The sequence below is a fragment of the Numida meleagris genome, chromosome 4, assembly GCF_002078875.1.
Source record: "Numida meleagris isolate 19003 breed g44 Domestic line chromosome 4, NumMel1.0, whole genome shotgun sequence".
NCBI lineage: Eukaryota > Metazoa > Chordata > Aves > Galliformes > Numididae > Numida > Numida meleagris.
Genome location: NC_034412.1, coordinates 14,522,847 through 14,534,948, shown reverse-complemented (window position 1 = coordinate 14,534,948; position 12,102 = coordinate 14,522,847). Strand labels below are relative to the sequence as shown.

The 12,102-nt window shown below is 37.0% G+C and overlaps 1 long non-coding RNA gene across 2 annotated transcripts in view; it reads left to right on the top strand.

The window, feature by feature from the left end:
* LOC110398216 overlaps positions 1 to 12,102 on the top strand; it is a 292,377-nt gene that overhangs the window by 231,250 nt on the left and 49,025 nt on the right. For both annotated transcript variants that reach the window (XR_002438264.1, XR_002438263.1), the window contains 2 exons: positions 6 to 106; positions 6,584 to 6,754. This is a non-coding gene — a long non-coding RNA (uncharacterized LOC110398216). The remainder of the gene's footprint in view (positions 1 to 5; positions 107 to 6,583; positions 6,755 to 12,102) is intronic.

Sequence of the window (12,102 nt, the reverse complement as noted above, 5' to 3'; positions counted from 1 at the left end):
CTCAGACAATCACATTCTTGAAACTGGGAAAAAGAGTCCCGAGGGCAAAAAGAGAGGAGGTCTACCTCATGGCAGAACAAAAAGATTATACAACCTTGCAAGAAGTGTAAGTAAACAAGATTAGCACTTTGTGTCATTTTATGCTCTTGCCCAGTGAAACAAACAAAAAAAGATTTTCAAGTACTGCAGAGACCTCTGAGATTATAAATCATTTGAGTAATACGCTTATAAATATGTAATGTTAATTTTCCTGGACTTCTTAAAATTAGTATTACAAGATATCATTAGTATATTGATGACAGTGCAGGATATTCAGAGTTATTAGGTACTGTTAAAGTTTAGTATTGTTCTATTTGCCTTTTGAATCTTTCAGTATAGAAACGAAATATTAGTGGTTTTCTCAAATATTTGGTCAGGAAGTGATTTTTTTAAAGCATTCTTGAAGTACACTTTTTACTTTCATTGGCTTAGTTGTCCCAGTACATTTATTTTATAGGTAGCTCCAAAAGAAATGCTGCCTCTTTATTTCAATGGAAACTACAACAAATACAAAGAGCACAATAACACTATTTGATAGAGCAAATTCTCAGCCAGAAAACACTATTTTTTCAATACAGTCAACACCATTAGCTGTGCATTTTTGCAAGCAACGCATAAGAGCCTGCGTGCTGTGCTTGTAAAATTCTGCATGGTCATTTGGAACATGGCTTTTCTTTCACATCTCTGTTGCCACTCACACGCTACCCACCCCCTCACTGCGCTCATATCCACTGTTTGGTTTCCATAAATGTTCAGCAAGTGTTGATGAATATCAGTGGGTGCCGTTTTTTCCCACATGGATATTGGTGGGAAGGTTCAACCTCTACTGTCATAGTGCCAATATCCGCCTCTGACGTTGTGGGCCAACATATTAAAATAGGAGGCATTACTTTTGGAGCATCCTTCATCCAATTTAAGCATCTGTATTTTTAAAATTTCATAAAAAAAGAATTGTTAGCACCTGTGAAAGAACCGCTGTGAAGGCCAAAGAAAGACCTGTCTACCTACAAATAGTTTATGATATAGCAGCTAACAATAATAGGGACACAGTTAAGCTAGTGATCCCATTCAGAATCCAGGACTGAATCTGAAATGATTCAGGATGGGCAGCATGTCACCTTCCAACAAAATGAGCTTTCACTGTGGCCAACTACTAAATGACACAGAAGCATGGAAATTATTAAGGCTAAAGCAACTATGACAGGATTAAATGTTTTTTTACATCTGGGTAGGCTGAGCCATATAAAGGAGCCTCAAGAAATAGTCTACATGGTAGCAACTGATGCACAGCAGAAGTTGCCTGAAAGTGGTACCTCTCTGCCTGCTGTGAGGAAATCATCCAGGGAGAAAAAGACAGGAATAAAACTGGCTTGGGAAGACGATGAAGGAGGTTGGGAGGAGTGGTCTGGGAATAAGAGAGAGGCTAGAATTAGGTTTAAAAAGTAAACTTCGGATTTGATTGTTCTGGTCCATTTCCTTTACACGTCCATACTAGATGTTATTTAAGAGAATCCTCAAAGACCACACTAAGGATTGCTGCTGAGAATAAAGCATCTGAGATGGGTAATGTTCTTAGAACAAAAGAGTTTAAAATAAAAGATAGAACATTTTCTTGTAATGACTGCGTTGTCTGGATTCTCTGCAGCTCCTTGCCTTCAGTGAAGTTACTCATTCATTTACCCTGTCATTCAGCTTAGAACCAGGACTTCCTTTAAAGTTCAGAAAGATGTAGTTCAGCAAGTTTCCTTCTGTGCAGAACTTAGGAGCACAGTTTGAGAGAAAAGCCCTTGAGGCTAACATGCTTTAGTTGGAGTTCTGCTGAACTGTATTTGCACACTGAGGACTGTACTTTGCTCTTGCCTGCTAAAGCGTCCCTTGTTTAAGACTACATGTATCTGTAAATAAGGGAGAGTGAGATACAGTATCAGGATTTATGCTGTGTCATCTCTGAACAGGCCTTTTGGGCTGCTTGTGAAGCCAAGAATTGCTGGGCTGTGGATCTGCAGGCCCTATTGCCATTTCTCAGCAGTACGTTCCTGCAGCTGATTGGGAAGGTAGCCTCATAACGCTAGAAAATTCACCAAGCCATGCTTCCCACAGCTGGATTTTCCTACTTCAAGCTTACCTTGGACTCAGAGCTAATATAAAACAGATTTAACATACGTAAGATATAAACCCGTAAGTTCTTCAGTAATCTTAGGTCTCCCCTCAAGAGCATTCTATTCCGAATAATGGAATATATTATTAATAATGAGGGGACAGATTTCCAGTGATGAGTCAGGTTGATGAAATATTGCTCAAAGGTAAGGATGTGTAATTGGACATTAGACTGATAAATAAAAGTAATGATTAAATGCTTAATGTCTATAGGAGCTTAAACAGATAGCCTGGGTACAATCACTTCCATTTTTATGGACATTTCTCAGGCAACCACCTCCAGATTTGTAGACATATTTAAAGTGATCAGAATTTGTCCATTTCTGCTTCTATACTCTGCTTGGTTGCATACATCTATTAATGAATAAGCTTTTGACAACGATGTGTCTGTTTTCTCAGGAATCTTAATAGCAGTCATAGATCAGGAACCCTATTTTGAATCTCACTGTATATTTTTCTTTTCTCCTCAGTTCAGCTCTACTCATTTCATTAGGTTGGGTCAGTTAGGTCAGACAGCTTTATAATTATCTCCCAGGACCAAAGCTCTAGCTGAACTTTTAGTTTAGAACATTGTATCTTTGCTGGGACCTGGTGATGTTATCATCTATTTCACTTCAAAATTATGAGGACCAATTCTTCAGTGCTTGTGTGTACTTTGTGTACCTGCCAAGTCCCCTCCTTCCATTCCTTCAGGTAGTCTCAGAAGTGACTGATTATAAATGCTGATCTGACTCTGTGAGCTTTCAGCAGCACACCTGAGGTTCCCGTTTTCTTTCATGGTGAACAGTTTTTCTTTCTTTCTTTGACTTTTTTGAGGAACTGATTCCAAAGATTTTATTCACAGTAGTTAACAGGTGTGAATTGGTGTTTTCTAGCATAAGTGTCATGCTGGGTAGCCTTTGTTCACTTCCTGCTGCTTCCCTGCTCTATTATGGCAAAACTTACTTTAATAGAAGTTTTTTTAATGGTTTGTACAGTGTGTATTTTTAAAGCATATTATGGAATAAAAGTGAATACCTATCAGAACAATGTGTTCCTATGAACCCTTAACAATTGGGCAGATCCCTTGATTTCAATGGACATAGTCCAGAACAAGGGACTTGTACCGTCTGAGCAGGAGTGCTAGAATCTGGCCCTCAACAGATGCAGTTTTGTTTCCACCAGCATGTGCCAATTAAAATGATTCTGCTGTAATAAAATATCAGGAGATAGAAAAAGAACCACCGTGAACTGAGGCAATACTGAAGAGTTAGACGTCTTTTCAGCTAACACAGATCCCCTGCTCCATTGGTGATCAATGGCAATAATGACATCCACTTTCCAAGGTAGTGCTGGGCTGCTGAGGGCTGATTCTGAAGCCAGTGGCTGGTGTGAGTTGTTGAGGGATATTCAAAGACCATGTTGGATGGGTGGCAGGAAGATCTGAAGCCACTGGAGATGTAGAACAGAAATAATAGGAGGAGTGATAAGAATGACACCGTTTCCAGAATGTCTGAATTAAGAAGGGAGGCAGGAAATGTTGAGCTGTGTTTGAAATACTTTGTCTGCTCAGTACAAAGTAATTGTACAGCATATCGGCTATTAACACTTCAAAAAGGAAAATGAAGAACTCAAAAATTTAGTTCTGTGGTTTGTAATGGGAATTGTTTTAGGTGGTGAACAACAGAAGTCTGATAAATACTTTCAAATTTCTCTTTGAACGGGAATATATAACTGCTGAGTTAGGTCTCCCACTCTTTACACCTCTTTCGTGCTTCTTGACATGACCCACCTTAGGGATGTTTCTCCTGATTTCCATAATTTAAAGGGCAGACTGAAACAGTTACTGGTACTTAAAGAATTTTCTTATCTATGAAAATGTGGAGAGAAGAATGCCTGTGCACTTTAGGCACTTTACTTCTATCTATTTCTCTTTACTATGGCTAACACTGCTAGTTTAAATAAGAACCACAATGCTTGTATTTGCTGACTCCATTTCTGTGCTGGTTGCTGTGGCACAATTCCAAGCTGCTTTCAGTGTTACAGTATTTTCAGGATTTTACTGCTGTAATTATGACATTTGCCCCTCACTGTTCAGTTTATGTCTCTGTTTCCTGCTCGAGAGTTGTAATTCAAGGGTTAGATTTTTTCATACATGTCTATTTAAAAACTGATAGGGATGGGGGGAATTCAATATCAAATAGTACAAGAAAAAAATAGAGGTGTTGCCGGAGCAAAGAAAAACTGCATGCAGAAGATGAGAAAGCTCTTTGCTGCATCACCTGTGTGCCACAATACAGCGCTTCTGTAGTCTTCAACTGTGTTTCCTTTTCTCTCCCAAACTTCCACCTCTGTCAAGAGCTCTCAGGCTTATTTTTCCCATAGACTTTGTAACAAACCTTGCAAAACACCTGATGCTGGCAGAGGCCAAAATGAGACCCTGGTAAAGAAAGAGAAGGTTTCTTCTTTTGAAGTAGGGAGCTCTTCAAAACTGAAGCTCTTTGTGAACCTGCAGAGGTTCACTCCCAGTAAAAGAGAATCAAATCTAGAAGTAACTTTTTGTGAAGTTAGGCACTGGAAATGCTACACAAATTTAGCCAGTGACCAGTGAGATGAAGAGACTTGTAGAAATATTTTGCAGCAATATTTTTAACAAAAAAAAGCAGTCTTTTTTGAAAGTGAAATATTTTGCAACAAAATCTGCGGAGATTTTACAGATCGGCTCATTTTCTTCTCTAATTTTCAGTATGGATACAGAAAAGGAGTAGAATACGATCTTACATCCCCTCCCCACATACAAACTCAAACTTGAATGTGTGGAATCATTTTGCCTGGAAACAGGCATTTTGACACAAAGTATTTTCTTAGAAATAGTCAAATGGTTGTTTTCAAATAGTTAGAAGAAAAATCGGCATTTTGAAAGTTGATACAAAGTAACTTATGTCCTCCAGACAGCTCTGTTCACTTATTCTTTAGCTGCCGCAAGCAGAACTGTAATTCAGCAATTACCTGCACTACATTCGCATCTTCCTTTCTCTGTTAAATCATGCACGCACGTTTTCAATTTATTAGCATTGGATAAGTGGCCAACTACGTCTACAAGCCTTGTAATGTGTAAATTACCCTAGCTAGTTCTAAGAAGGGATATGTGTCCATGAAAGTGAATTACTTACAGATCACAAAAGAAACCGCCTTTTCAAAATTATTTCAGAAGGTCTAATTATCTGCAAAATGTAGGATTGGTTTTGTGCTGTTGAAATTTGTTAATATCCCCCGAAATGCTTTTGGCATTTTCATATGCACAGCAGGAAAATCAGTATGGAACTGGAACTAGTTTTTAATAAAACTTGAAAAGCACAGCTTAAGGTCCTTGCTGAACTATAAGTGCTGCTGAACTATAAACGTGAGGTTGTAGGCCTCTCAAGCCTAAATACTGTCTTAGGGTGAGAATATTTGGAAAAGGCACGTGAAAAAGCAATTATAGGAAAAAATGGTTTTAAACTATTTATATTATTAATTAGGGGTGAATAATGCTGATTTAAAAATTTGACGCTTCAGAAATGGCAAAGCAATCACTAACATGTCTGGAATTCATATTACCTGTCCAAGCAATTTTCTTTCTTCTTCTGTAAGAGCACAGTATTGTTCATTTCAATGAGATATTACAGACAGACACTAGACACTCAATTCCCCCTTCTTCAGACAACTGGGATTTAAATATCCATTCAGTTCAGTAAATGATATGTCTATCACAAAACTCCTTTTTAACTCTGTGTCTACGGTTGCAAACATATGGCTGATATATAATTAATAGGCATTTTACATCCTTCTGAAGAGCAGAAATGTGTACTTTTTTTTTTTTTTAATTTCTGATACAGACAGTGGATGAGTGGCACTGAATATATGTAAAAATGATAGCACTACATGAGAAAGGAAAAAAGATCTTTTACAGAGGGTTAGATCAAAGACAATAAAGTTAGTGACACACTGAATATTATTATCTACTTCTGTCTTATATTAAGACTGAGCAGGTTTCTCCATCAATAAAAAATGCTTCCTTGTTATCCACATATCTGGTTTGATTTCATTTTTCTTGAATTAAATTCAGTACCAACACTAGGTGTGTGCTGGGAGTGGTTTGTAAAGAAGAAATATCAATCTGGAGGGTTGTGACCTGAATGTTGTGTTGGGCAGGCATGTTAAACCCAGCTGATGTTTTTGTTCATGTTCAGTATCTGTACAGGGGGTGCAGCAGAGTCTCCTGAGTGTCCTGAATGGAATTCCTGGAGTTCAATGTTGAAAATATAAATGGAGCATTTAAGTAGCATAAGTTCACAGCAGAAAAGTTAAATTTAAGTCTTAAATCAGTAGTTAGTATTAACAATATCAAGGTATTCTTTTCTTCCAGGTTCAGTCTTGCAAGATGAGAATAAAAGAAGCTATTTTCAACTGAAAAGTCTATAGAAGAGATTTTGGAACAAACAGGAGAAAATCAGCAGGATCTAATCGTGAGGAGCAGATTATACTTCTCCAGATGGAATTCAAATGTGAATTTGCAGAAGTTTAACTTTGGTACCAGGTAAGTTAGTAAGTATCAATACAGTTTCAATGAAAATAAATTGTATTTATTCAATACAATTTTCTAGGAGCTCAAAGAACAATGTAAGTTAAGACTGTGTGATCAAGCTACTAGATCTGGGTTTCCAAAAAGCCATATGGAGTATCCCTCACCCAAAAGGTCTTTAAATGATGAAGTTCTTAATAACTAAATAAAAGAAAATGGGTTGAGTTAATGCCTGAATGAAAATAGGAAACAGCAGGCAGTAAAAAAGTAAATGTTTTCACAAAGAAGAGGTTGCTAATGGAATGATAGAGGATTTGTACAGACTGTGTAGTCATAAATACATTTTATAAAGGGCGGAGGATGATTCAGATGGTGTCACTGTTTGCAGATGGTATAAAAGTATTCAAAGTTGATAGATCTACGAGAGGCTGTCAAGGCTTGGATGGAATTTTCTATCTGACTGGGTGACAAAATGGTATAGGACATTCAGGATATGTTTCTGTTAGTTGCAAATAGGTACCGAGAATCATTTTAGGCACTCTGGGATATATCCACATGAGACTAGCAGAAGTAAGACATGACCTTTACTCTGCTGCTACATGAGGTGCCTGTTTGGGAAACGGAACGTTAGTGCCCAGTAATATATCCTGTTACTCATGGAGAAAAATAATCCTATGAAAAAATGTCTTCCAAAATATTTGGGTAAGAGGTCTTGGAGTCTATATGAATGATTCTCTGAAAACATCAGTAGTGGTCAAAATTGCAAATTGATAAGCATTATTAATGAAGAAAAAGGGGGAAGAAGTCCAGAGGACTGTGCTTCTGCATAAACCTTCTGTAAAACAGCAGTGTTATGGGTTCTGTGTCTGGTATTGGTCATTCCATCTCCACATGTAGGAGAACCAGGAAAGGATTTCAAGGATGACGAGAAGAATGAGTTTAGGTAGTTGAAGACTTGCAAAATCCATGTCAGAAGAGAGATAAGACAGAAAACTACAAAAACATATGAATAATACCAGAAAGTGAACTGGGAATAATCACTCACTATTTCTCACTGTACAAGATGCAAAGCACCCAAACCAAATGAGCATTTTAGGTTTAGAATTGAGAGAATGCTATCATTTGTGGCCTTCACTTCTCCAGGAAACTGTGGTTCTTAAACTAGATGACCTAGAGGCAACACGGAGTTTACTAAGTTCCTAAGTCAGTAATAACCAGAGCGTGGGAGGAGGAACTGCAGAAAAATAATCACTTTCTGTATGCCACTGTCTCTGCTTTCCTCTAGCAATCACCAGTGCTGGAGACAAGAAACAGAGCTATGGAGAATTTGGCTTAGCCAGCACAACAGAGTCTGTGCTTGATCCCTCCCCTTGATCTGTAGTGCACTGGCTTCCCTGTATTTTAAGAACCTGCAGTAAGTAGGCAGGGTCTCTTCTTCCACATATATACAAATGAAAGCCAAGAATAATCTTAAAAAGGTCATATGCTTAGAGAAAGATAAGAGCCCTTCAGGAGGCTCCCCTCAAAAAATTTCATTGTTTCATATTTGGCTATATTAACTTTGAAACAGAACATGCGTAATACGACTTACACTGATAATTCTGACTGTATACACAGCGTAGAAGTTAGAGATACCATTGGAAGACAAGGGTTTTTGATCAGTGACAGAAACTTTATACAACCATTCAGGACAGCAGCTATATAAAGGAAACTGTCAGTGTATGAGTGCATACTGAATTCAAGTATGCAGAAATTAGTTAAGCAGATAAGGATAATGCTACTGTAGGGAGAGACAGAAAAAGAGGGAAAAAAAAAGTCTAAAGGCCAAAATCTTCATGGATTTTAATGAACATCGGTACTAGATGTTCATTTAATAGCTCCTATTTCTGATTGGCTCCGTAAAAATGTTTTAAATTTGCAGACATTGTGCATGCATGTATGTATTTATGCAATTACTTTTTATATATTATTTTATATTATAAACTTAATTACACACATTATCTCAATATATCTTCTACTAATGGAGAATATGTTCTATACATATACATAGCTTCTATATAGAGAGAAGATATACTCTATTTTGAAAAAAAAATCTTTCCGATATTTCTTTTATATATTCTTATATAGAACATATAATTTTTTTCTTATTTTGCCTGGCGTGAGCAAGGGAAAGATGAGTCAAGGACATAACTGATATCCTTGTGATAGTGTTTGGATCCCCACAGCAGTGAAGCTCGACATCCCCCCCTAACAGGTGCACACTGCTGCCACCAAAAATACTGCCACTGCAGCAACCTTGCCTGCTGACAGTCCCTTTGCCATTTTTGGCACTCAGGTTTTGGTGTGTTACTGTGTGAAAGCTAGGAGCAAAAAAGACAAAATGTGGTAGCAATACGCAACAAGTGTGCAGATGAGAATGGCTGGTTTGGTATCACAAGGATGGCAGAGGAGCCTCTACTGGACAAGTGCTAATGAGCACCAGTGATGCATTTCAATAGGCAGAGGAGTCCCTAAAATATATGGTAAAATCTAATACCTAATTTCACTTTTGTGAAAGACTTCTTTGCCTATCCTAGGCAAGGAAATGAATGCCACTATCAGGAAGGGCCAGTTATTTCTCACTCTAGTTATTTATTTATACAGCAATTACTAAACTAACAAGGTGATGTACCTCCAGCCAGGACTAATGTGTGGGACTATATCTCTTAGCAGATAAATTACTACCTCAGACATTTTACAAGAAATAATAAAAGCTCAATAAGGAATGGAGGTAGGAGGAAGAAGGCCAGCAATAAAAAGGTACATCTTGGTGCTTCATAAGGATTAACGATACAGAGAACTGGAAAGAGTCAAGCAGAGCTAAGCATTGCAAACCAAATTAAACCAATGGCAGAAGCTTTTTCAGTTATATGAGGAGGGGAATGCACAAGAGAATCACTGTGCATTGAGGATAGAGTAGAAATTAAAGACAATCTAGGCGTGACTCAAAAATTAAATGAAGACTTTAAGAATAAAAAGGAGCTCAAAATAGGAAACATGAGATTGAGTGAAACATGAATTTATTTTAAAAAATCATGAAGATAAACTTGTTAATCTTACTCCTTTATTTTAATGACAACTTTATTTTTGAGATAAAGCAAATGCATTGGTTTCAACCTATCTGTGTTTTAGTGAAGTGTTTGATGCATTACTACATGGGGAATTATTAGTTAAATTGGAAAATATAAGGACAAGTATCAGGACTGTAATATAAGTAAGGGTCTGAAAAGGAGATGAGAGTGAGTTAAGTTGAAAGGATTTTTTTCTCCCTCTGGAGAAAAGTTACTAGTGGAGTTCCTTTAGGATTGGTCTGGGGATTAATTTTATTTAATATTTTCCTTAATGACCTAGGCAGAAAAAGTAGGAGTGTACTAATTAATTTGCTGATGATACAAAACTGGGAGATATCATGAATACAGAGGAGGATTGGAATATTATACAGGAAGAATTAAATGACCTTGAAGTCTGGGGTAATAGAAATGGGATGGAATTTAAGGTCACACTCTGCAAGGTCATGCACTTGGGGACTAATGAAAAGTATCTGCTATGAACTGTAGACTCATCAGTGGGAAACGACAGAGGAAAACCACCTAGTTGTCACAGTCAATCATAGAATTACTATGAACTACCAGTGCACTTAGACCACAAAAAGGGAAAATGCAATTGAAAGATATATTGAGGAAACTATTTTTAATGGAGGAAATGGAGTATTCATACCATTGACCAAGGTGCTTGTTAGACATCCCCTTAAATTCTGAATATCCGTGGCTGCAGTACAAATACATTTTTTTTTGTTTTATTTTTTAAAACGGGTGCAAAGAGTGAGTAGTGTAGTGATCAGAGGAACGGCTGACTGTCTGAAAAGAAGCTGGGCCCAGTAAAACAGAGGTTGAGAGGGGACACAATTGCTGTCTATAAATATATGATGAGGTAAACCCATGGGAGTAGCAAAAGGTCATGAAATTAAATGATAAATTTGACATGAGAACAAATGGACATAAATTGGCTGCGAATACATTTGGACAAGAAATGTACAGGAGGTTTCTAGACACCAGAGCCATAAGTACAGGAGTGTGGGAGTAAACACAGAGCTGGACAGATTTATTAGTTGGGTTTATGCAATGTGATTCATGTGCTGGCACGTTCTTGAACTTGACTTCTGGTCAGCTCTGTGCCTGGTTTTTCAGGCAGTCTTGCTTCATAGACCCTTCCTTGGTTTATTATAATTTCTAGCACATTTTTCATTGTACTTGTGGATATATTTTATAACATAACTTCCTTAATATTATACCAATACTACACGATATATTTAGTTTATCTATTCTTTTCTCAAACAGCGACAGCAGCCGATGTCTTGCAATGACCAGAACAATGGGATGAAAAAGAATTAAAACTGTCATGTTTCTTTATAACAAATGTGTTGTAAAAGAGCAAAAATTCTAAATTATTAATTAGATATTACACAAACACTGTGAGTCACATCCCCTCAAAAAACACATCCCGAGGTAAAATCAAGTTCAGTAAAAGAGAGACTGATTTTTTTTTTATTTTTTCTTTCCATTCAGTATATTTCTACAAATTTTTCATGTTTCTTCAGTACCAAACAATTTTCATGATGACCCATCATGATTGCTACTAAATTCTTGTGTTCATCTGTTTCTTCTCAGAAAAGAATTGCACTTGCAATAATGATAGGATTATTTATTTGTTTGTTTGTTTATTCTGTGAGGACTACAAACTCTAATATTTTCGAACAAAAATATGGGTTTTTTTTCCTCAAAATATAAATTATTTTCTTTTCTTAAGCAGACCACAATTGTTAGGTTATAAATCTTCAGTTTTATGTCATTGCTTTCAACAAGAACAATAAGGGGGGGAGGGGGGCTAGAACTCAGTTTTCTCTCTGTTGAATGACATGGCTTAATCATAATGAATGGAAATAGTCCCAAGGTTATGTACTGTATTTGTGCTGTAAAATCAAAACAGTCATATTGTGCCTTTAATGCTGTCTCAAATGGATATTCTCATTACTACATTCTGAGAAATGCTCTACCCTAGTATGTCTCAAATCTCATTCTAATCATTACAAATTAACAGTACAGAGGTTGAAAAGCAGCAGCAGCATACTCTGATACCAAGTAAATAATGACAACCTTGTGTTTCCCAGGAGAACAGCCTCGCTTTCCAATAAACCAGTAATTTGAGCAGGTTTCTCACTATCTGATTGAGGTGTTAGAACTATTAAAAGTTCAAGATTATCTGCATCTAACTACTACTGCGTCTAACAGATATTGAATTACAATACTTACTCTGTATAACCAACA